At 45.7% G+C, this 27,035-nt stretch overlaps 1 pseudogene; it reads right to left on the bottom strand.

Moving 5' to 3' along the window:
* Positions 1–26,697, bottom strand: part of LOC132223057 (ADP/ATP translocase 3-like) — a 274,530-nt pseudogene extending 247,833 nt beyond the window's left edge.
* Positions 26,698–27,035: the final 338 nt, after the last annotated feature.

Consider the following 27,035-nt stretch of genomic DNA (forward strand, 5'->3'; position numbering starts at 1 on the left):
ACAAGTAAAGATGCAACAGCTGCATTCTTATCTTGTTTTAATTGCTCTTTGTCTCCAATTAAACAGCAAAAAAAAGTTTTTAAAAAGATGATGTACAACTCTACCCTGCTCACTATACCCCGACTTTAAAGGACTTTTCAACCTGAACTTCTCCTCAGAGTACCAGATGCTCATGAAGTAATCTCTGAAATATCGCACACCAAAACAGATAAAAAATAATTTGGTATCCTCAATGAACATTACACTTGTACTCTGAATATCTGCATCTCAGTTGATGGTGCTTCCATACCTGCAGCTCCAAATGCAAACCTTCAAGTCATCCCTGGCTCTTACCTCTCCCTCAGCCTGAAAATTAGAAAATCCACTTCGCTGCACATAAAACACAAACCCAGAATCCAACAGCTTATTTCACCCGCAAAGTCACCAGCATGGGCCACTAACCATCATACTCACCAAGCAACCTCCATCCTAGACTTTCTACCACCTACCTCACAGCCATTTGCTTTGTTATTCTTAAGCCACCGGTAGTCTAATGAAACCTGGGTCAGATCACCTGCCTCTGCTTCTCCAAATCTTCTGTTACTCCCATCACCTGCAGAACAGACTCCAAAAGTTTCACAAGCTCCTCTAGACCTCACTCCTGTCCCATTGTTACCAGTTCCTATTTTAAAAAAATGGACACAAGCCCCAGCTGGTTTGCTCAGTGGATAGAGCACCAGACTGTGAACTGAAGGGTCTTGGGTTTGATTCTCATCAGGGGCACATGCCAGGCTTGTGGGCTTGATCCCCAGTGGGGGGCCTACAGGAGTCATCCCACCAATGATTCTCTCTGATCATTCTGGTTTCTATTTCTCTTTCTCCCTTTCTTTCAGGAATCAATAAAAACTTTTTTTTTAAAGGACGCCGGTTGGTTCCTGAATGAGCTCAGTCTTCACTCTAAGTCTTTGCAAATGAAGGAACCTATGACCGGAAGGTCTACTCACAACTGATTCCACTGTTTGCCAAAAACAGGGATCATTTCAGATAAACTTAGACATGTACTTAAAATTCTGGGCTTGGTGTCTCATCAAGGTCCCCAGATATAAGGGCCAGAAGAGAGGCAAGACAATCCCATGACACCACTATCTCAGAAGTTGTAAGACTGTGAGGCCCTGATATCAGTTCCACAAACCACCCTGATTTTGCAGGGATCTGTGTTCAGAGAAAGATCTGTTGAGACTCTGGCCACCAACCCCAGGATCCATGGGCTCAGACTGCTCAGTACCATTTCCCAGTCAATAGGCCCATGTGTCCAGGAGATGGTAACATTTCTTCAAGACTCAGTCCTCAGTGCACACTCTTGCCAGTTACCTTATCTTTTATAGGACTTCTGCCTCCTGTCCCCAACTGATATCATCTCTCTTCTAGTCTGTTCCTCTTTTGAGCTGCTTTCAGAAAAGTTTAAAGAACTATCTCACACAACTGTGAGGCCTCCTGCAGTGAAGGACAAGATAGTCCACAGGGCCCACAGTTCAGCCATGACCCCACTTTCTCATCCAGGCTGTCAAAACCAACAACGGTGACTCTCGTCAGCTTCCTGGTCAAAGCACATGCTGAACTGTGGGTTCCACCCCAGTCAGTGGCCTGTGGGAGGCAGCCTATCAATGATTCTCTCTCATCATTGAAGTTTCTATCTCTGTCTTTCCCTAACCTCTCTGAAATCAATAAAAACATTTTGAAATGTATTTTTAAAATCAATAATATGTAAAAAAAAGTATAAAGAAATATTTACCACCTGCATTTCCCAATTATTTTACTATTTTATTATAAACTGGAGGCCTGGTGCACAAAATTCATGCATGGTTAGCATCCCAAACCTGGCCAGCAATCAGGGCTAATCGGGCCTACAGGCTGCCAGCCGGGGGACTTCCTTCATTCCATGCTGGTCCCTGGTGGTCACCACATGTCATATGAGTGAAAATTCTCCCAGTCAAACTCTTGTGGGGACAATTTGCATATTAGGCTTTTAGATATATAGATGTTTTTGCGGATACCGACTGCTACTTTGTCATATGTGGGAAATAAAATATAATGACTTGCCTACTGAAATATCTTATCATATCCTTGTTCATGGCCATCATTTTGGCATTTTGAAACTAACCACAAAGAGGGTATTTACATGAGGGAAGTCAACAAAGATCACAAACCTAGACTTCACTTAATGTGTTACTGAATGCTTATACTTAGAAAAGTGTGGTGGAGAATGTGAACAATGCATATAAAACCCGTAAGTATATGGTACATGTGGATTTAAATTGTACATAAGTTAAAAATTGAGAAAAACATTTTCCTTACAGTATTCAAAACCCATAGTTCCATACAGCAAGAAGTCATTAAGTTATTGAGGAATGCGTGAAATTCAAATATATGTCTTAGATTGTGAACTGTCCTGATATTGGTTAAAATAATGAGTAATTTTAAAAATAGGCATATTTATAAGTCAACATCTGAACAGAGGAGATAAAGAAAATGAAAGTAAATGTATGAAAAAATGTTCACCACCAAAAATTCTTAGGAAATGAAATGAAAGCAAAAGCAAGTTCACAGATAGATAATTCCGGACCTACTATTTAAAAACATTAACCACTGCCTGTCCTTGCAGGGTTGAACAAAACTGGAATTTTGATATGCTGGGTATGGCTGGGAAGGCAAGGTGCATGACAATTTTAAATCACAGTTCTGCATATGTTAAAATGTGAAATATCCACCTACACTACAATAGTCTGATTAGTCGAATGCATACCTATAAAGATAACTGAATGCAAATATTGCAAACAGATTGATTTATAATACCCCAAACCTGGAAATAACCAATTTTAGAGACAGATCAATAGATGAGGTAGTTATTCATAGAATACAATACTAATCAAGAACAAAACAAATTCAATAGTCACATAAGCTTTTGTGTTGAATCTCAAAATATCTGTGTAGCCCTGGCTGGTTTGGCTCAGTGGATAGAGAAACAGAAAGAGATAACAAATACTCTCATGTGTACAGCCAGACAGCACAAAGTAGCTTTCGCTTCACACAGACTCTCATCTTATATTCATACACCAGACAGTCTAAGTTTTTGACTTCCACCAATTCCTGACTAATTGCCTAAGGGAGCTCTATGGTTTCCTGGGAGGTGATCAAGCTCCCCTTCTACTCGCCTAATTGATAGGGGGTCGAAGAAGACGACTGACCCTAACCCATTTTGACAAAGACAAAGACAACAAAGAACAAAGACAAAACAAACTAGACAAATGCAACCGAAGGTTGCCCAGAACCTGCAGCTCACTCCTTGAAGTCATGAAAATTTTTCAAAAAACATTGCAGCGGGGTGCACACAGAAGCAGATGACTTTTTGACAACAAACACCAAGATAACAAACACCAGACAGACAAACCCGGTGCAGCCTAAAGCGGCACAAACCAGAGACCCCGGCCACCATGGTGGCCGCGGGTCTGGACCATGAGTACCGCTGCATTCAGCCCTCTATAAGGGTCCTTCTATGGGCCGTCCCAATTCCTGTTTAACGACTGGTCTTCCTTACCTCTCTCGAGAGTCCAGGTGGTTCGGTTTCCGAATTGAAAGTATTGGGTGGAGTCTCCTCCACCTCCCTGGAACCCGGAACGGAGACTGGAGGCCTCCTTGGTAGTCGTTCCCCACAGGGATGTGGGTGGGGTATCTCGCTGGGACCTCCAAAAGTTATGGGTTCACTCAGTGAGACAGACCACCGACTCAGAATTTAAATTTAAGAGCCTTTATTAAGCTGGCCAGCAGTGGCTGAACTGCAGCCCCGAATTCAATGGCCAGCGACTACAGTTACACCCTGCCGGAGCAGAGGCCGAACTGCAGCCCAGACTACAAGAATTACAGCATTTTTATTTGCAAAAACCACAAAGTTACAAAGCCTTGTTTACATAATTACTTCTCGACACAGTATAGCATCATACAGTGACTACGTTCCTATCTATGTGTTCTAGGAACAGAGAGTACAGAGTGCCGGGAAGGGGCCATGAGACCATATCTCAAGGCCTGACCTGATGTCAGTACCTTCCTATCTATGTGTTTCAGGAACAGGCAGCACAGCGCGCTCCTTCTGGCCGAAGTGCCAGATATGCAGCCCAGTACAGTGAGGGTTTGCACTGAAACAGATGTCTCCAACACGTGCATCACTACAGAATGCTTTCTGCTTAAAATATGCTACATCTGACTCAGTCAGGTGCAAAATATGTTGTAACACAGAGAAATACCGCGTACACAGAAGGGTCTTCTGGGTGGCTGGAGCTGTCTTAGAAGCCCTGACCTGTGACTCTCCTTGTATAGATACACTTTGACCAGAACAGGCCTCCTTATCACACATGTTATGCCAACAACCTGAAAAGTGAGAAGGGGTGAAGAAATGAATGTTCAATGTGGTGACAGGGGGAATTCCCATTGCAAAGGTGTGTTACACATCACAGTTGGTACATGCAATTCTCTGAAAACAAGAGATGTGCAGGAAGGATTAATGAGAGGCTCTTATAACTTTCTGGGCTAATGAAGATCACAAACAGAAAGGCCTCGCCAGAAATATGACACAAAAATGGCAAGCACCACATGGATTAGAATATGGAGCTCCGGCTAATCTTTCAACTAACAGCATTCAGCAGGGCTTGTTGACTGGGGAAGGGGGCAAGCTGAGCAAGAGGTTAGTTCCCTCTTACTCCAAGTGAAATTTAAGAAAGGAGTAGCTGGTTTTGAGGACTAATTAACACATATGTGCACCTCATAACACATGTGCATGCCAATGTTGCAGATGATTGCAGAGGCACCAGTGCAGAGAAACAGGTGATGAAGAGGTGAGCAGTCATCACTGGGCCAGAGCTACACAGCTTGCTATAGTATTCAGGGAAGAGAATATTACAAACAATTGAATGAAAGCCTTAAAAGAGCAGAACATAATTCATGTAAGTGAAGGCCATAACATGACCCAGGTTGCCACATAGAACCGTTACCCAGAGAAAGAGTACAGAAGTTGAAGGAATGCATATGGACACTGTCAGCCTCCCATGAGGAGAAAGTGCAAGCTGGGACCTAGGAAGTTCACTGCAAGACTCCTGACTCTTCTGTTTCCTCTACTCCTTGAGGTAACAGGTGTTAGGGATGTTCATGGAGTCCTTTGTTCAGGGCTCTCCATCAAGCTCATCCCTGGCAGCCACAGCACATTTGACAAGGCAGTGGGGAAAATTAGCACAGGCCATGTTTCCACTGTGGGAGAGAGAAAGCTCTGCCTGAGGAATAAAGGAAGAGAGGTCATCACCTCAGGACACTGGGAGAACATCCAGTTCTTACCTACAGATGACACAAGTGCAAACACTTCCAGCATCACATCATAGTACAGAAGTCTCTGAGCCTCATCAAGGAGCCCCCATTCCTCCTGAGAGAAGACAATGGCCACGTCCTCAAAGTTCATATCCCGTCATAATGGGGACAATACAGCCCAAGATCAGCTTCACTCCTAAGATTCTTAGTCTGTCATACTCCCCACCCTCCACATCCATCTGCTCTGTCCACTCCACACATCAGAGAAAATACCAGGCCTTCATCCCATGAAAGCCATTGTCTTCTTATATTCCTACTGACATTTTGTCTTCCCACTATAATAAAGGCAGATAAGACACCTGAGCTATGGACTCCTGTGTACACCACACTGACTTTTATCAGCAGAGTGGGTGTCAAAACCATAGGTTAAAGAGAGATGCTGGCCATAAAGACAGTGTGAGTGATTTGATACTACTGGTCTTTCAGGCAATACCCTCATATTGTTTCTCAAAGACACCAAATACATGGCATCACACTGCACCCTCTTAACCTCTATCCCAAGGTACTGCGTCCATAGCTTTACACTTCCTGTTGCACAGAATTCTTTCAACAACACTTCCCTCACACAGCTTCATTCTCAGAAGCACAACTTCAAAGGTAATGCAGATTTACTGTGGTGAGGACAAATTACTTCCTAATCACTTTTTTCCAAAATTATAGTTCACCACATCCATAATCTCTTACCCCTTACCCTTCTCCCTTACCTATTCCAGTGGAGATTTTGAAGCCTGGGTAATACTGATGTAGGCTATCTCATTCCTATCAACCTGTGTGTCACCCCCAACAACAAAAGGCAGGTGGTTACTTAAATGGCAACGAAGCTCTGTACCTAGAATGTAGCACCAAAACACCGCTCAGTACAGGCAATCACCCTAAAATTCGCTGTATTGAATCATCCAGTCACCAGCAGAAATGGACTCGCTCGTCATTCACTCTTATGTCAATGTCAGGGGGCTGTGGTCATCAATTAACATTCCCTCTTCAAGTGCACATCACTCTTTTCCACTAGTAGCTTACACCTGCCCTCCCTCAGCCCCAGCCCCCACTGTTCTCTCCTTGGCATCTGAGTTAACTCAGCATTTGTTGTCCAGAGAATGCTTGCCAACATCTCTCACTTAACCGACACTCAAGTCCCACACCCGATGGCGTTCTGACCATGCCCAGTGAGTTTCACAGATGACCACTCAAGCCTCTAAGCTAATCCACAAGACTGTCTGCAACTCTCCAAAACCAGGCCACACCAAGGGTCACAACAAAATCCTGGTGAGTATTTGGAGAAGTTAATATGTACCAGACCCAGTCTCACTTTGTTTGAATAACTCTTCAGCCTCTAAATAATATCCGGTCCATTCTCTTTTAAAGGCCTTGGCAACTGCAAAATGATTACCTCTCCCCCACACTCTACATGACAACTTCTATCTCTCTGCTGTGTTGTGATACCCACCTTCCACAGTGGCCCCAGCTGGAAAGCTAGATCTCAGGCTCACACTGTTCCTTCTGAGCTACTACTACCGGTACCAACCTGACCATGATTTCCTATATATTTTTTTAAATATATTTTTATTGATTTCAGAGAGGGAGCGGGAGCGGGAGCGAGAGATAGAAACATCAATGATGAGAGAGAATCACTGATTGGCTGCCTCCTGCATGCTCTCTACTTGGGATCAAGCCTGCAACCTGGCCATGTGCCCTTGACCAGAATCAAACCTGGGAGCCTTCAGTCCACAGGCCGATGCTCCATCCACTGAGCTAGACTGGCCAGGGCTCCTATATTAAAGTGATCTAAAGTCCTGGCTGATGGGTCTCGGTTGAGTATAGACCAGTGATGGCGAACCTATGACAAGCGTGTCAGAGGTGACAGGCGAACTCATTTTTTTGGTTGATTTTTCTTTGTTAAATGGCACTTAAATATATAAAATAAATATCAAAAATATAAATCTTTGTTTTCCTATGGTTGCAAAGACCAAAATATTTCTATATGTGACACGGCAGCAGAGATAAATTAGGGTTTTCAAAATGCTGACACGCTGAGCTCAAAAGGTTCGCCATCACTGGTATAGACCCATGCAATGGTGAAGTCACATGCCTTGGTTGTAGGCTAGATCCACAATAGGGATTGTGAAGGCTGCAACCAATCCTTGTTTCTTGCTTATCCGTGTTTCTCTGTCCCTCTCCCTCTCCCTTCCTTTCTATATCTAAAATTTACATATATATATATATATATATATATATATATATATATATATATATATATATATATGTTTATTTAAGTAACTGCGGGTTCCTAAATCAGCTCACTCTTCACTATAAGCCTTTGCACAATCTGTACCCAATGCCCTGCAGGACCTACCACTCAGTACACTGGTTGCTAAATACAAGGTCCACTACATGAAGCCCTCCCTAGTCATGACCTTAGGAGTCTGGGCTTAGTGTGTGTTCAAAGTCCCCAGGTCCAAGGGATACAAGAGCAGCGGGACAGCCCCTGGACACAACTATCTCACAGGCCACAAGAGTGTGAAGCCCTGAAATTATTTTCACCGTCCGGTACACCCAACTTGTTCTGCATTCGTAGGAATTCATGTAAAGAAAATGGTCTGTTGAGAGCCTGGCAAACACCGCCAGGATCTATGAGCTCAGGCTGCTCAGTGCCCTCGTCCACCCCACAGTCCAGGTGCCCTCCAGATGCCTGTGTTATCTTAGGGCTCAGTCCTCAGTGCTCACTCTTGCCAGTTACCTGACCATTTACAGGACTTCACCTTCCTGTCCTCTGTCTTCTAGTCTGTCCTTCCTCTGAGCAATGTCAGGAAAAGTTAGAAACTTACCCACAAAATGTCCCTCCTTTTTTCACAACCATCTATGCTCCCAGCGCTCTGAGAGCGAAAGTAAACCTCCCCGTGCAAAACCACACCTCATCTCTTTGTTGCCTTTAGACCCAAAACAGGCCCGGGTTTTCCTAATCCTCCTGCCTCAGCCCCACCACCATGTCCTTAGAAGGTGGCATTGCAGCCTGTGGCCCTCATCCCCCATCACACCCTGTGTCACCCAGGAGAGACTCACTGTTCTGGATGCGGCTTCCTGGGCGGCGGGACCTGAGAGGCGCCGGTCCCCAAGGCTGGGGGGTTAAACGGGGTCAGGCTGCGGGAACGCTGTGGGCAGAGAGGAGTCCCGGAGGCACGGAAGCCCCAATCCCGGCCTGTTGGTGCTCAACCAGCCTCAGACACACCCCGCACAGCAAGGACGCTGCCTCCTAGACCTCCTCCTACTCACGTCCAGTGGGCTGAAGCCAGTGAGTCCTTGAACTGAACAGGTCAAAATGCCCGCCAGGAGGAGGAAGGTGGAAGTCCCGCCCTAACCGGATGCACTGACACCAAAAGCACCCGTAAGCTCCGCCCACGTGGGCCCATTCCTTTCTGGGTAATGTAGTTTTCTCAAACGCCAAGGGGAGGGCTAGCATCCAGACCAATGACCCTAGTGAATAAAGGTAATGTGGTTCAGCAAGTGGTCCTGGGGAAGGACAAGAAGGGACCAGAGGCCTGGTTAACTGGAACAGACTGGCAGATCTCCCAGGAGCGGGGCGTGGGGAGGACTGGGAGAGATCCCCCAAAGAATATATGCACAGGGGAAAATGGGACACATCTTTAAACTAGCCACAATAAATACATTGTTTTTTCAATTTTTAAATAATATAGCGCAGCTGCTGCGACTCAATGGTTGAGCGGAAACCTATGATCCAGGAGGTCATGATTCTATTCCTGGTCAGGGAATATACATGGGCTGTAGGTTCAATTCTCAGTTAGGATAAAGGTACGTGCAGGAGGCAGCTAATCAGTGATTCTCTCTCATCATTGATGTTTTTATCTCTCCTTCTCCCTCCCTTTCTATAAAATTAATAAAATTATATTTTTAAAGTATAATCATATATGGGTAGCCCAAGGACAGAGACAATAATGTGGTGAGTGCCTAGAAGCAGTGGGGGCAGGGTAGAGGGAGGCAAATGGGATGGAGATGGGGGAAATTGGGAACATCTGTAATAGAGTCAATAATCAATAATAAAAAGAATAGATTGCCACATGGCATGGTTCGGTGCTTGGACGTGGACCCATGAACCATGAGATCACTGGTTTGAATCCAGGTAAGGCACATGCCCAGGTTGGAGAGCTCATCCCGGCAGGGTGCATGCATGAGGCAACTGATCAATGATTCTCTCTCATCATTGATGTTTCTCCATCTCCCTCATTCTTCAAAAATGCAATAAAAATATTTAAAAAATAATAGTGTTAAGATTGATTTGATTCAATAACACCAAAGTGAAGAGGCACTTTTCATCTAATTCACTGCAATCTTTCACTCTCACTATGAATGCAATGTTTCTGTCATACTGGTGGTTACATTTAAACCTCAGAGTCATACAAAAAATGACACCAGAGCCCAGTTGATAGAGCATCAACCTGCAGACTGAAGGGTCCCAGGTTCAATTCTGGTCAGGGGCACACGCCCGGATTATAGGTTTGATCCCCAGTAGGGGGCATGCAGGAGGCAGCCAATCAATGATTCTCTCATCATTAATGTTTCTATCTCTCTCTCCTGTCCCTTCCTCTCTGAAATCAATTAAAAAAATAGATATAAAGAATGACACCAGTGTATGAAATTTCATACATCACAGGACATGGCTCCTTTAGTGTATGTGGGGAAGAATTCCCCTAAACATTGTTGAGGATTATGTCATACTTATTGTGACCAGAGACTATAATTAATATTGTGCACAGAAACACCTCAGCTGGGTGGGTATCATCCAGTGCACTGACAGGTCCTGGTTCAATTCAAGGTTGGTGCAAACCCACACCTGTGGCCCCAGTAGGGAGTGTGCAGGAGGCAGCTCATATATTTTTATCTATCTCCCCATTCCCACCTCTTTTCCTAAAAATATAAAATAAAGGTATTTTTTAAAAGCACAAGTGCTGCGGTTTGTGTACTCATAACTGAAAATTCACTTATGCCACAACTTGAATATAGTGACAGATAAAATTATTTCACCTGTGATGTTTCACAGCTTTATCTCTAGGTAAAGGCTCAGAAAATAACACACGTTAGAAAAGTGTGCTTTCTTGCATATCAGTGCTCATTTCCTGGGAGGAACAGCTTTGCCTCAGTGGCAGAAAATGTTGGCAAGCAGTGAATACTACTGCCATGCAATTCATAGGAATGCCGCAAGAGAGAGATACATCAATGGCTTGCCTCCCTTATTGCCCTGACATGGCCCTAGTATTAAACCTGTAACTGAGGTCTTTGCCCTTGACCGTAATCAAAGCAGAGACCATTCGCTCCAGGAGCCAAAGCTCTAACCACTGCATTATCTGGCCAGGACTTGCAGTCTTGCTTAAAACACAGGAACCCAATAGTGGCATCTTGGAGGTTGATTTTGGCTTTCTAAAAATGATTTATTAAGCTTGATTTATTGTGAACATCTGAGGCTCCTAATTATTTCAAATTCTATTTCTTGTATTCCATATCCTGTCCCATTGTTGTGAATTTTGGCCAGATCCTCTGAAATTCTATGGATGCTTATCATCCATACTGCCTCTGTGTATGTCATTTTCTTCTGGGGTGCTATCATTGTGGTGAGTATACTAAAGTACCTTACAAATACATCTCTAAGCAACAGTGTCAGCCACTGGACTTTTTATTTGCATTCAGTTCTGGAAAGTTCCCTCTGGTACAGAGGTACCCATCAGAAGGTAGTCTGGGGCTCAAGGCAAACTGCGGCGTCCTGCAGAGAAGGTCAAGTCCGGCCACAGTGCCCACAGTTCAGCCATGAACCCGCTTTCTCATCCAGTTTGTCGAAACCAATCACAGTGACTATCGTCAGCTTCCTGGTCAAAGAACATGCTGAACTGTGGGTTCCATGCAGTCAGTGGCCTGTGGGAGGCAGCCTATCGATGATTCTCTCTCATCATTGATGTTTCTATCTCTCTCTCCCTCTCCCTAATCGCTCTGAAATCAATAAAAACATTTTGAAATGTATTTTTAAAATCAATAATATATAAACAAAACTTTACAGAAATATGTAAGACTTGCATTTCCCAATTATTTTACTATTTTATTATAAACTGGAGGCCTGGTGGACAAAATGCATGCATGGGTAGCGTCCCTTGAACTGGCCAGCAATCAGGACTGATTTGGGCCTTCTGGTTGCCAGCTGGGGTTTTCCTTCATTCCATGCTGCCCCCTGGTGGTCAGCACATGCCATAGTGAGCGATCAGTCTCCCAGACAAACTCTCCTGTGGACAATTTGCATATTAGGCTTTTAAATATATAGATGTTCATGGGGATACCGATTGCTATCTTATCAATATGTTGGAAATAAAATATGATGATTTGCTACTGAAATATCTTATCATATCCTTGTTCACTGCCATCATTTTGGCATTTTGAAAATAACCACAGCGAGGGTATTTACATGAGGGAAGTTAATAAAGATTACAAACATAGACTTCACTTAATGTATTAGTGAATGCTTATACTTAGAAAAGAGTGGTGGAGAATGTTAACAATGCATATAAAACCTGTTAGGATATGGTACACGTGGATTTAAATTGTACATAGGTTAAAAATTGAGAAAAACATTTTCCTTACAGTATTTAAAACCCATAGTTCCATACAGCAACAATTCATTCAGTTATTGAGGAATGATTGACATTCAAATATATATGTTAGATTGTGAGCTGTCCTAAAAATGGTTAAAATAATAAGTAATTTTAAAAATAGGCAAATTTCTGAGCCTACACCTTAACAAAGGAGATAAAGACAATGGAAGTAAATGTATGAAAAAATGTTCACCACCAATAAATTCTTAGGAAATGAAATGAAAGCAAAAGCATGTTCATATATAGATATTTCCAGGCCTACTAATTTAAAAGATTAACCATTGCATGTCCTTGCAGGGTTGAACAAAAACTGGAATTTTTATATGCTGGGCATTGTTGGGAAGGCAAAGTGCATGACAATTTTAAATCACAGTTCTGAATATGTTAAATTGTGAAACATTCACATACACTGCAACAATTTGATTAGTAGAATGCATATCTATAAAGATAACTGAATGCAAATATTGCAAACAGATTTATTTATAATACCCCAAACTTGGAAATAACCAATTCTATAGACAGATCAATAGATGAAGTAGTTATTCATAGAATGCAATACTAATCAGGAACAAAACAAATTCAATATTCACATAAGCATTTGTGTTGAATCTCAAAATATCTGTGTAGCCCTGGCTGGTTTGGCTCAGTGGATAAAGGAGTGTCGGCCTGCAGACATTAGGGTCCCCGGTCCAATTCCCGTCAAGGGCACATGCCTGGGTTGAAGGCTTGATCCCCAGTAGGGAGCATGCAGGAGGCAGCGGATCAATGATTCTTCTCATCATTGATGTCTCTCTCTCTCCCTCTCTCTCCCCTCCCTCTCTCCCTCCCTTCCTGTCTGAATACAAATGAAATATATTTAAAAAATATATCTGTGTAGCATTATGAATACCAGTGTTTGTAAAAAAGCACACACAATATAGAACATACTAAACTATGAAGAATATGAACTAATCTAAAGTACGGAAAATGAATGCTTGCATGAATGATTGGGAAAGTCAGAAAGAGGGATTATAAAAGGGCAAGAGGAAAATGAAGAGTGTTAGAGGTGTTGGTATGGAAAATTATAACAAATAAAAAATACAGGAATAAACTCTGCTTTCACCTTGTGCCTCATTTGGGTGGGTGTCATCCAGTGAACTAAAAGGTTCCTGGTTGAATTCCAGATCAGTGCACAGACCCGCCTGGGTCCCCAGTAAGGTGTGTGTGGGACTGAGCTCATGGAAGCTTATCTCTCCCCACCCCCACACCCGCCTTCCTCTCATCCTAACTAAAATGAAACAAACGTATTTTTAAAAATATTTTTTAAAAAGAATAAGAGTTGTTTTTTGTGTACTCAGAACTGAAAGTCTACTTTTACCACACCTTGTATATAGTGACAGATAAGATTATTTCACGTGTGATGGCTTCACAGCTTTAGTGCACTTTCTCGTACGTCAGTTTCTAAACCTGAGAGGAACATCATTGCTACAGCGGCAGCTAATATTGGGAAGCAGTGAAGACTACTGCAATGGAAAACACAGGAATGTTGACTGGTTACAAAAGACACATCCTGGGACTGTGATTATGGGATTATCCTTCCTGTAGCTTTGAGTTCTTACATATTGAGAAATGACTTTGTGGTGAACACCTTACAGAGACCAGGGGAATCCACAAACCCATTAAATTATTTTCTCTGCCAATGAGTTCAGCTACAGGAAACATTTTTGGGGGTGCTGAGAATGTCTGTACACAAAGGTCACACAAGAGATAGGCCCAGGGACATTTGTTGATGTATGTTCAGAAGAGACACTTTCCATAGAATTTACTGCAGTCTCTCTCATCACTATGAATAGTCTTTCTGTCTCAATGGTAGGTTCACCTCAGAGTCTTACAACAAATGTCAGAAGACTATGAAATTTTGAACTTCATGGCACTTGGCTTCTTTGCAGTATGTGGGAAGGAGTTCCCCTAAACATTGATAAGAATGAAGTAATACATACTGTGAACAAATAACATAATTCATATTGTTCACAAAAGGACACAAAGGCCTCTTGTTCCGGGTGACTAATGGCCTCACTCATAACAAAGATACCAGGATATAAATTAAGACCAAGAAGTTATGCAATCTTTCTTTCAACTCCTTGGGCAGAAATACCAAATAAACCAGTTGGGGATGAAGAATGATTTTCTGCCAGCATGTTCTCCTTTCCAAAGCAAAGAAGATTTGACGTCCCCAAAATATTGGTTCACATTTACATGCTGACAAATCACCACAGTGCTTTCAAAACATTGCACGCAGTGAATAGAACCATCACAATGAACGGTACAACAGGAAAAACACCTTTAACAAAATATCATAAACCATACCCAGCGGTGTTCAGATTGCTGAAACAAAACCTAAGACAATCATCACAGCATAATGTGAGAACCACGAACTCCCTGAATGAGGGACCACATCTTTTATGAGGATGGGTGTTCTGGACTAACCCTGGGTCAGGCCCATTCCCTAGGCAGAGAGAAAGGAGTGAAGATCCTGCCAAGAGTTCAGAGTATTTAGAATTCATTCAAGCACAAGAGAGCACACAGGGATTGTGACTGATGCACACTGTTCAGGTGAGCCAAGTGGTAGAAGTGAAATCACTTCAGCCACAATCACCCTGAGGGACATCAACAGGATAGGAGGCCTGGGCACAATCGCAAGTTCAAGTAGCTCCTTAAAGCCTCACTTGTAACTGAAACTTATGAGGAATCTAGCAGAGTGTATGTCCTGATCAAAAGGGATCATATTAAGGCAACTGTGTATCATAGAGTCTCCTTCATTGTTGTTATTCTGGATAAGAAAAATGAAACATTCCCTTCACATTTATGACTTTTCTCCAGTGTGAACTCTCAGGTGTCTCATATGGCCATATTTTCGATGAAAATATTTCCCACAACACGTACACTCATAAGGCTTTTCCCCAGTGTGAACTCTATTGTGGATAAGGAGATGACTATTTTGCCTAAAAGACTTTCCACATTCATTACACTCATGAGGCTTTTCTCCAGTGTGAACTCTCTTGTGGATAAAGAGCTGACTATTATTCCTAAAGGACTTCCCACATTCACTACACCCATAAGGTATTTCTCCAGTGTGAACTCTCTTGTGGATAAAGAGCTGACTATTTTGCCTAAAGAACTTCCCACATTCACCACATTCATAAGGTTTTTCTCCAGTGTGAACTCTCTTGTGGATAAGGAGCCTACTATTTTGCCTAAAGGATTTCCCACATTCACCACAATCATAAGGTTTTTCTCCAGTGTGAACTCTCTTGTGGATAAGGACCCGACTATTTTCTCTAAAGGATTTCCCACATTCACCACATTCATAAGGTTTTTCTCCAGTGTGAACTCTCTTGTGGATAAGGAGCTGACTATTGTGGGTAAAAGATTTCCCACATTCACTACACTCATAAGGCTTTTCTGCAGTGTGAACTCTGTGATGTTGAATGAGGGTGGAACTCTGACTGAAGGACTTCCCACAATCTGTACACTCATACTGCTTTTCTCCAGTGTGAACTGTCTTATGTCGAATGAGGTTAAAGATTCGTCTATAATTCTTCCTACATTTTCCACACTCTCTAGAACACACACCCTGACATTCAACAACATTGAGGTTGTGGCTGGCAGCGTTTTCACATTCACCCCACGGGTGAGGACTTTTTCCACTGAGAAATTCCTGTGAAATCTCACTGTCCCAGTGTGGCTCCTCAGTGTTATGAGTTGCCTGGTGCTGGAGAAGGTCTGAGGAAGTTTGGGAATCTTCCCCAACCACCCTGTTGTTTGAAGGCACCTCTGATAAGTCGAAGCTGCACCTGTTCACAAATGAGGCCTTGTCCGTAGCTTCTTTCCAGGACGTCTTTCCCCTGGCATCCCTCTGTTTGTGGTGAGGGTTTACACTGGAACAGAAGTCTCTCACACATCACATTCCTCACTGAAGAAGCCTTTGTGCTCCAAGTGTGCTGCTTGTAACTCATTCAGGTGCAAAATGTCTTTTAACACCGCGAAACACTGCTTACATGGATGGTTCTTCTGGGTTACTAGAGCTGTCTTAGAATCCCTGACCTGTGACTCTCCTTGTGTACATTCACTCCTATTAGAACAGGTCTCCTCATCATCCTTTTTATGCAAACAACCTGAAAACAGAAAAAAGGTGAGGAACTGAATGTTGATCGTGGTGACAGAGGGAAGTTCTATTACTAAAATGTGATGCCCATGACACCGTGGTTCCATGAAAATATCTTTTTTTTCTTTTTTTTTTAATTGCTTAAAGTAATACAAAGGGTATTACATATGTGTCCATTTCCCCCCCCCCCCGCCCTACACAGTCCCCTAGCCTCCCCTATCCCTCAGTGTCTTATGTCCATTGGTTATGCTTATATGCATGCATACAAGTCCTTTGGTTGATCTCTTATCCCCCTACCCTACCGTCCCTGTCCCACCGGTGAAACTGCATCACCCTGGGTGGCCTGTGGCAGGGCGGGGCCTTCTATGGAGGGCGGGGCCTGTGGCGGAGGCGGGGCCTGTAGAGGGACTGTAGGTGGAGGGCAGGGCAAGGCCTGAGGTGGAGGGCAGGGCCTTGGAGGAGGGGGCGGGGCCGGCCTGCGATGGAGTGGTGTGGGCAGGCACACCGTGGTTCCATGAAAATTTTGAAAAGAAGAAATATGCAGGAAGGATTAACAAGAGGCTTCTGTGAAGTTCTGGGCCTCTGAAGATCATAACGGAAGGAAGATCACACCAGGAATATGACACAGAGATGGCAAACACCACATGGAAGAGAGGTAAGACTTCCAGCCCTTCTTTAGGCTAACCATGTTCACTAGGGCTTGTCTGCAGGTGACATAGGCAACCTCTTCAGAGTTTTGTTTATTTCTTATCTCAAGAAAAATTCAATAAATGAGTAGCTGTTTTTCAAGGACTACTTAAGTATGTGTGTGCACCTCATAACACATGTGCAGGTCAATGTTGAAGAATACTGCGGTGGCAGCAGTGCAGAGGAGCAGGTGATGTAAATATGCCACAAAGGTGAACATGGCAGAATGCTAGGAAATCACAGGTGAAATGACATGTCAGAAAGTGTAAAGTAGGTAAAGGGAAAGGTAAAAATGTGGTGTGGGCAGTGGCAAATGCATCTGATCAGTGATGGAATTGATCTGGTTCCTGGTATAACTTGAAAACAGCCCTTGTGTCATACATTCTGCTAATTTCCACTCAGCTGGGCCAGGCCTCCTCTGAGACCATCCTGCATGTTCTCCCGGTACCAACTTCTCTACAAATACATAAAACCGAAATATTCCAAGTATTAATGAAAGATGACAGAGGTGACCATCCAGCTTGGTCCAGAGCAAATCGACTTGGAATAGTATTCAGGGAAGGTAATATTACAAACACCAATTGAAGGAGGGTCTTACAAGAACAGCCCATGGTTCATGTAAGTAAAGAACATAACCTGGCACAGGCAGTCACCCAGAACCTTTCTCCAGAAAAAAGGTGCAGAAGTGGAAGCCATGGATCTAGACATAGTCACCCACCCAGGTAGAGAAACAGCAAGGGGGACTCATTAAGCTGTCTGTACGATGCCTGGCTCCCAGACACATCCTTCACTCTCTGAGGAAAATAGTTTTAAAAAATTTTGTGGAGTCTATTACTCAGGGCTCTCCACACAGCTCAGCACTGGCATCCATAGCACATTTCACATGAGAGTGAGGACAATTTGCAGAGCCCACGGTCTGGCTGTAGGAGAGAGAAAGCTACAGGTGGAATATAAAGGAAGACAGGCGGTCATCTCAGTCCATTAGGAGAGATGTGAGGGTCTTACCTACAGATGATACAAGAGCAAATACTTCCAGCATCACTTTGCAGTACAGAAGTCTCTGAGCCTCATCAAGGATTCCCCACTCCTCTGGAGAGAAGGCAATGGCCACATCCTCAAAGTTCATATCCTGTCATAATGGGGACAGTTTAGTCCATTATCAGCTTCTCTCCTAGGATTTTGCATTTATCATACACCCCAACTTCTATATCCATCTGCTCCGTACACTTCTGACTACAGAGAAGATATCAGGCCTTTGTTTCATCAAAGACACTCACTCCTTATATCCCTACTGATGCGGTGTCTTCCCACGACAATAAGGACAATGAGCATATAGATCATACCTGCTTTCTAGTACCGACATGTTGGCCACACTGTGCCCTTTGAATAGAGTGGGTGTCTTGAATATAGGATATGGATAGATGTTGTCCATAATGAGAGTGTGAGTGATTTCACACTGTTTTTGTCAGGCAATAACCTTGTTGTTCCCTACATTCTCATTCCAAGTCCCTGAAAATTATGGTATCGCACTTCACCCTTTTGACACCAAGCCTAGGGTGCTGAGGCCATCACTTTGCACTTCCTGCCACACATAAGTCTTTGAAACACACATCTCTCACACAGCTTCATTCCCAGAGGAAAAATGCCAAAATTAAGACAAATACATTGTGACTTAGACCATTTCTCTTCATCATCTTCTTTTCCAATACTCCAATTCACCTCTTCAGTAATATATGTCTCTCTTACACTTCACCCTTAGCAATGCCAGCCTAGATGAGACAGATGTATGCTCTCTCATTCCTATTGATCACTGTAACTGCCCTCCACTATAAAATGCAGGTTGCTCATATATTTCTCCTAATCTCCGGACCAAGAATGTACCACTACCATAGACCCTCTTTTTAGGAATTAATATGAAATTCACTATATCAGATTATCCAAACATCACCAGAAATTTAATCCACTATCATTCCATCTTATGTCAATATCAGGGGCCATGAAGCCATGAATGCACATGCCTTCTCCAAGTTCACATCACTCTTTCTACCATAACTCTCTCAAACCTACACTCCCACAGTCCCAGCCCCCATAGTCATCTCCCTGACTTCCTACTCATTACTCAGTAAGTGTGGTTTTGTTAATGCCTGCAAAATTCAAACTGAATTAAGTTATACACCAACTCTCATAGTACACACTCAATGAGGCGCCTTCAGTCCTTCTATGATAACCTCCCTCCCTGATTGTTTTTTTTTTTCTTCAACCTCACCTATTGAGAACCACATCAAATCTCAGATATCCAGAGCCCACCTCTTCTGGTGCTGCACTTGAGGTCCCTTCACCAGTCACAGCCTTCAGCACTCAAGTACCATCATCTAAGGCCCTCTCTCACAGGTCCAGTGTGTCTCTCATATGACCACTCATTCACGTATGTAAATCAGTCAGCCTACTGACCATACCAAGGCTCTCAACACAATCCTGGTGTGTGATTCACAAGTAAAGATGCAACAGCTGCATTCTCATCTTGTTTTAATTGCTCTTTGCTCTCCAATTATACAGAAAAAAATTTTTTAAAAATTTGATCTACAACTCTACCCTGGTCACTACACTCCCGACTTTAAAGAAGGTTTCAACCTGAACTTGTCCTGAGTACCAGATGCTCAAGAAATGCTCTCTGAAATATCGCACACCAATACAGACAAAAAAAAGAAAAGTTTGGTATCCCCAATGAACATTACAATTCTACTCTGAATAACTGCATCTCAGTTGATGGTGCTTCCATACCTGCAGCTCCAAATGCAAACCTTCAATCATCCCTGGCTCTTACCTCTCTCTCAGCCTCAAAATTAGAAAATCCAGTTGGCCGCAGATAAAGCACCAATCCACAATCCAACAGCTTATTTCACCCCCACAGTCACCAGCATGGGCCACTAACCATCATGCTCACCACAGCAACCTCCATCCTAGACTTTCTACAACCTCCCTCACCGCCATTTGGTTTGTTATGCTTCAGCCACCCGAAGTCTAATGAGACCTGGGTCAGATCACCTGCCTCTGCTGCTCCAACTCTTCCATTACTCCCATCACCTGCAGACCAGACTCCAACGGTATCGCAAGCTCCTCTAGACCTCACTCCTGTCCCATCGTTACCAGTTCCTATTTTAGAAAATAGACACAAGCCCCAGCTGGTTTTTCTCAGTGGATAGAGCACCAGCCTGTGAACTGAAGGGTCCGGGTTTGATTCCAGCCAGGGGCACATGCCAGGGTTCTGGACTTAATCCCCAGTGGGGGGCGTGCAGGAGTGAGCCCACCAATGATTCTCTCCGATCATTGATTTTCTATTTCCCTCTCCTCCTCCCTTCCTCTCTAGAATCAATAAAAACATATTTTTTTTAAAAGGACACCAGTTGGTTCCTGAATGAACTCAGTCTTCACTCTAAGCCTTTATACATATAGGAACCTATGACTGGAAGGTCTTCTCACATATGATTCCCCTGTTTACCAAAAACAGGGATCATTTCAGACAATCTTAGACATGTACTTAGAGTTCTGGGCTTGGTGTCTCATCAAGGTCCCCAGATATAAGTGCTAGAACAGAGGCAAGACAATCCCAGGATACCACTATCACAAAAGCTGTAAGAGTGTGAGGCCCTGATATCAGTTATACAAATCAGAACTCTTAAACGACTCTGCATTTGCAGGAATCTGTGTTCAGAGAAAGATCTACTGAGACTCTGGCCAGCAACCCCAGCATCCATGGGGTCAGACTGCTCAGTACCGTTTCCCAGCCAATGGGGCCCTGTGTCCTGAAAATGACCACAATTCTTCAAGACTCAGTCCTCTATGCACACTCTTGCCAGTTAGCTTATCTTTTATAGGACTTTTGCCTCCTGTCCCCAGCTGCTATCATCTCTCTTCTAGTCTGTTCCTCTTCTGAGTTGCTTTGGGATAAGTTTAAAGAACTACCTCACAGAACGTCCCTCTTTTGGTCAGGACCTTTCATGTCCCCAGTTTCCTGAGAATGAAAGTAAAACTCCTCGTGCAAAACTCTGCCTCATCTTCTTTGTTGTCTACACACACAAAACAAGCACTGAGTTTCCCAAATCCTCCTAGTTTAGTCACGCCATCACGTCCCCACATGGAGGTATTGTAACCTGTTAACCTCTTTCGCCCATCACACCTTTTGTCTCACATAAGCTACTCACTTTTCCTGGCAGTGCGACCTGGACTGCAGGACCCCAGAGGTGCCCACACGCCAGGCTGGAGGGTTAACTGGATGAGTCTTTGTCGAACTCTGTAAGCAGAAAGGAGTCCACGAGTCACAAAAGCCCAAATTCTGGCATGTTGGGGCTCAGCAAACCACAGACACACCACTGCATAGGGAGATACTGCCTCTGATGCCTTGTCCTACTGGAGACCTGGTGCTGGGAAGCCTCAGTCTCTGTGAACAGACCAAAGAGGTCAACATGAGCACCAGGTAGATTCAAGAAGTCCCAATGAGGTAGATTCAGGAAGTCCCACCCTTACCCATGTACACCTGGTTAATATGCCTCTCCTGGTCTTTCATTGGCTAACTCCAGCCATCATTAGGATCATAGCCCGTTAGGTAATATACCTTTCCAGGCCTCCCAGGTGTAAATAGGATCCAAATCACTCACTGACCATTGTGAATATTGGTGTTTCGGAGCCAGAGTGCTGCTGGGAAATGGCAACATTAGGTTCATGTGGCTGGTGGTATTTTCTGGGGTTTGCTGTCTCCAACTGATTTTTTGGTTAATTTGATTTTTGATAGAGAGTATAGGACAGGAAAGAGAGAAACATGGATCAACTGCCTACTGTCGACTCCTCACCCAACCACTGGGAATCCAGCCAGAACACCAGGCTTGTGCCCCATAAAGAATATAACCAGAAACCTTTCCAATCATGGGAAGATACTCAAATTTCTGAGATATTCCAGCTATCAGATTTTTTTTTTTTTTTTTTTTTTTTTTTTTTTTTTTTTTGCAAAAGGAAAGAGTCCTTTTAATGCAAGCCGGTTTGCGCTCCCCGTTCACCAGACCCACTGACACAACGGAAAGTCCAGTGGCCAAGAGAGGGAGGCCTGATGGGACAGGGGGTTTTATAGGGGGGTGGAGTGAGGGCAGGAGAGGGGACTGTGGGCCCCGCCGATTGGCCAGGCGCCAGTCGGTACAGGATGTGGTCATAGTGATGGCGTGCACTTCCCTTGATTATTATTGGTTAGTCCAGAGAAATCCTGGGTGTGGCTAGCAGCAGCGTCTTCCGGGAAGAAGCACATGGCTCTGTCCCAAAATGGAGGACCCAAGGCAAGATGGAGGGCGCAGTCCTCGCCCGGCTCCCGCTGCTGTCGCTCAAACACGCCGCAAGGCAGGATGGCCCTCCCGCACAGCACCTGCAGCCGGCCTTCGGGCGGACCGGGACTCCCGCAGCGGCGCATCTGGGCGGCACAGGCCCAGCACACGGGGTGCGGCCAGCGGAGCTGCTTGGCTCCGGAAGAGCACCATCCGCTCGGAGCAGGCCCGGCCCACGAGGCCGGCGCACTGCAGCATGGCGGCCTCCCCGGGCTAGGGCACACGCCCCACTCTGCTGCCGCTGCTGCCGCACTGGGTCCGGGGGTCCACGCGGCCCGGGTGGGCCCGGCACGGGGGGGGGGGGGGGCAGCAGGCGGTGGCAGCCTGCGCTGGGCACCCGCTGTGGGCCAGGGAGCCGATGCCCGAGGCCGCCAGCAGCACGACTGGGCCGTGCCTCATGGGGCCTTGCGGCTGGCCCACGCAGGCCCCGGCCCCCCTGACTGGGCCCAGAGGGCCAGATGGATCCCCGGCCCCAGCGCGGGCGGGGATCCGACCACGGGGAAGGGAGGAAAGAGCCAGGCGGTGAGGCCTTCCGCTTCCAGGACCTCCCCCCGTGGTCGGTTGCCGCCCGGCCCCACCCCTCTGCCCGCAGCTGGCCACGCAGCCAGTCCGGACACTCGACCCGCTCCGGGGAGCCTTATGGCTGCAGGCACGGAGGGATTCCAGAGCCCAGCGGCCAGACTCCTCCTCCCGCACTGCCCGGAGAGGCGGGCGGTACGCCTTTCACAGCCAATCTTGAGTGTGGAGGGGGCTGTTGGGAAGGATGACATAAATAAAAAAATCCCTTGGGAGAAATAAAGGCAGGTGTCACAGATGAGAAAACTCCAAAATTCGGCTCAGCAAACCACCCTACCCTCAGGCCGGGCTGCCCTCACCTTCAGTCCAAATCAAGCCACGAGGGAGGAGGCGGGGCCATGACTACGTGCGATGGCAAGTGTGCCCCTCACCTACCCATGGCTAATAAGCCTGTGAGTTTATATAAAGCACCGCGTCGCCGGGCACCCGACCAGGTTTGTACAGAGCACAGCAGCGTCTGTGCACGTACAGCATTTAAAGATCAACAGTTAAATTCCCTTTACAGTTACAGCGATAATAGTTTACGCTTCCATTTGACCTGGCTTCTTACGGCGCCACATCATACAACATCTCCTACCGTTGCGCTTACTTCAGGTGTCTTTCATCACGTAAATCCCTCATCTATTGACTAGTTTTACCGTCCAAGCACGTCCTAGAGCCGCGGGGTATTGTGGGTGCAGTATGCAAAACACCGGGCAGACGCAGCCTTCCCCCCCCCCCCCCCCCCGCCCCATTCCCACGCTCCTCGCGGGCGGAGAAGGACCGCCCTCGCCGGCGCTGCGACTCGCTGGTGTCAGCCGGGCGGCGGAGGCGGATAGCGGCGGCGGAGAGGACGCCGGTGGCGGCCGGGAGGCGCCTTCGGGGGCCCGCGGGCCGGGAGGGCGCGACCCCCGGACCCAGTGGCGGCCCTGCCCCCGCGCGCGGGCCCCGCACCTGCAGCCCAAACCCCAGCCCGCTCATCCACGTGCGCGACCGGCTCTTGCCCGCGCCCTTGGTCAAGATGGCAGTCGCCTCCTCGCGGCTCTTCCCGCCCGCCTTCCGCCGCCTCCTCGGGTTCTTCGTGTTGCTCAGGTGTCCGTGGCCTCGACCCCCGACTCTCGACCGGCGGCCGGAACAGATTTTTTATTTTTAATATAAAGATATCACATTATTTAAGAGACAAATCAGGCTATGAGAGAATATATATAATCCAATTTTATTTGTTTAAAAACAAAATTTGAAATGCTACAAAGAACAAAAAGTTGAGATTCCATACATTGTTAGAATGTTTGTATTCAGTACACATTTTGAAGCTATGGAGCTCATAGCTACCGAATGTTTACTACATGTGCCAGGCCTGGAATTCAATGCTTTTCATGCATTATTACGTCATTTAGTCCTCTCTGCAACCTGAGATTTTATGAAGAGGGAATTGAGGCTCAGATGCTTGACATCAATTGCCTGATTGTAGAGTTAAATACAAGCAGGACTGGAAGGCAAACCCATGTGTTTCTGATAACAGAGCTCTGACTTCTAATGTTAGGCTCTGCTGCCTCCTGGAGAGCAGAATTATTAACGCACAGCCAATAGGACTGCCTAGATATTATAGTAACAAACAGCCCCAAAGCTTCAGTGGCTTATACTAAAGAAGGTCTCTTTCTTTTTTTTTTTAAATATATTTTATTGATTTTTTACAGAGAGGAAGGGAGAGAGATAGAGAGTTAGAAACATCGACGAGAGAGTAACATCGATCAGCTGCCTCCTGCACACCCCCCACTGGGTATGTGCCCTTGACCGGAATCGAACCTGGGACCGTTCAGTCCGCAGGCCGACGCTCTATCCACTGAGCCAAATCGGTTACAGCAAAGGTCTCTTTCTTGTTGATGCCACATGTCCTCCCTGGTTCTCCAGGATAAAGATGCAGCCACCATGTAGGTACCTGCTAGGTGTTAGTAGCAATGAACAAGGTGCAGTCACCATGTAGGTAACCTCTAGGTGTTAGTAGTAATGAACAGAGAGAATGCCAGTCTCTGATTCCAGAGTCTTGTGTTAGTAGTGACAGTCTTCACTCCCACCACATTATTGGGTCAAAGCACATCACAGGGCTGCAGCCACATTCATGGCATTAAGAGGGGAACCTGACATACTTGGTGGGCCCTATGAAGGACACCATAAGGTGCCAATCAATCTGGGTGACTTTGGTAGGAAATAACCGCAGGAGTTAGTCTGCATGGATTGCGTTCTCTTCATCCAGGTGCACTTAGTCCCTGAGCTTCCCTAAGCCATCACGGGCAAGATTCAAAGGCGTGAACTTCAAAAAGAGGAGTTTGGTCAGTGTTCACAGGCAGTAAACGCAGAACCAGTTCTGAGTGAGAAGTTGTTTAAATCCGTGGATGCCTCAGTTCCTACCCTGTGGTGAGGGTGAAGACACATATGATAAGAGAGTTGATCGGGAAGGACACAGGACTGCAAGCATTCCAGCATCCATGTTCTTTTACATTAACATCAGTCACTACCCTGCCCCCAAGTCTCTTTATCATTTCAATTGCCCTGGTGGGCACTCCCATTGGGGATCACAGTAAAATATGCTGGCATTTACATCAGTGGTGACCCTGTGCTTTCCACTCATTCTGTGCATGAACATGTGCTAAATGTGGTTTCTTTATTGTTCTCCCCATCCCCACTGGGGCTCCTTCCTCCTGCTGGTCACAGTGCTCCCGGATGGCCATGCACTCCCACTAGATTACCAGGATACAGAAGTTCTGGAGTGATGCACTGAGCATCCCTAGGTACCTTCCTCTATTAGGTGTCAGCATAGCTTTCCATGGGCAAGGGTGTGACCTGTTTTCAAGGGACCAGGAGTCTCACAGGACTGTCCCCGTCCTCTCCAGGAATGTCCAGTTCCTTATTCCTAAAAGAGGTAATTATGTGCCTAAGAGTTCTTCCCCTCAGTATTGCCCCATATACATCTATATGCACCAGAAAACAAATCAGGCTGCATGGAGGGCAGTAGTCAAGGGAAGGCACAGCTATGACCTGTAAGGACCAAGGGTGTGGACACTGTTGACTGTTCCAGACTCAGGAATTATGAAGTGATCTGCACCAGGCAGGCTCCTAGGCCCTTGAACCACTGCTCGACGCCCATTGCCCCCATGTCGGCCGCCAGCAGGATCCGGGTGAAATCCGGGGGGCAGAAGAAGCAAAGGGAGGTGGCCCGCCAAGTACTTCCAGGACTGGGTGTGCTGGTCTGTGCCACCCAGGGTGACCTGCTTATCCTTATCCTTGAAGGCGAATTTGAGTGCTTGGGTGGGGAAGTAGCAGATGGCGTTGGCCATGTCGCCCCTCCAGAAAGACAGCGCGCCCTGCTCCTCGGAGATGCGCACGAGGCAGTCCATGATGCCCTGGTAATGCTTGTTGGCCGTGATCTGCTGTCTGGTATGTTGCACCTGCAACAGCAGCTTGACCCGCTCCATCGTGGCCACGGCCGTCTTGGTGGAGATGGCGGTGGCAACGCCTCCGGCCAGGAAGTCCCTGGTGAAGGAGATGGCCTGTTCCGTCTTGTCTTGGTGGCGCAGAGCAGGGAGCTGAGGGCGTGGAGCTGAGCGGAGGCGGGGAGAGGAGCCGGAAGTGTGGGCGCCGCTGGCTCAGTGCTGCAGCTTCCACACTGAGAATGAGGTAATACATACTGTGAACAGAGAACACAATTCATATTGTTCACAGAAGCGCAGTAAAAGGCCTTCTCTTCAGGGTGACCATTGGCCTCACCAATAAACAAGGTAACAGGCTGCAAATTAAAACCACAAAGTCAGGCAGCCTTTCTTTCAAGGACTCAAAATAAGCCAATATTGGACAAAGAGTGATTTTCTACCAGCATGCTCTTCCTCCGGAAGCACAGAAAGTTTGACGGCCCCATAATATCTATTCACATCTACATGCTGACAGATTACAACTCTGCTTGCAAATCATCCCAGACAGTGAATAGAGCAAACACAATTAAAGATGCAAAAGAAGCCGGAACCGGTTTGGTTCAGTGGATAGAGCGTCGGCCTGCAGACTGAAAGGTCCCGGGTTCGATTCCGGTCAAGGGCATGTACCTGGGTTGCAGGCACATCCCCAGTAGGAGATGTGCAGGAGGCAGCTGATCGATGTTTCTCTCTTATCGATGTTTCTAACTCTCTATCTCTCCCCCTTCCTCTCTGTAAAAAATCAATAAAATATATTTTTAAAAAAAAGATGCAAAAGAAAAACACC

This window comes from Myotis daubentonii, chromosome 21 (assembly GCF_963259705.1).
Source record: "Myotis daubentonii chromosome 21, mMyoDau2.1, whole genome shotgun sequence".
Classification (NCBI taxonomy): domain Eukaryota; kingdom Metazoa; phylum Chordata; class Mammalia; order Chiroptera; family Vespertilionidae; genus Myotis; species Myotis daubentonii.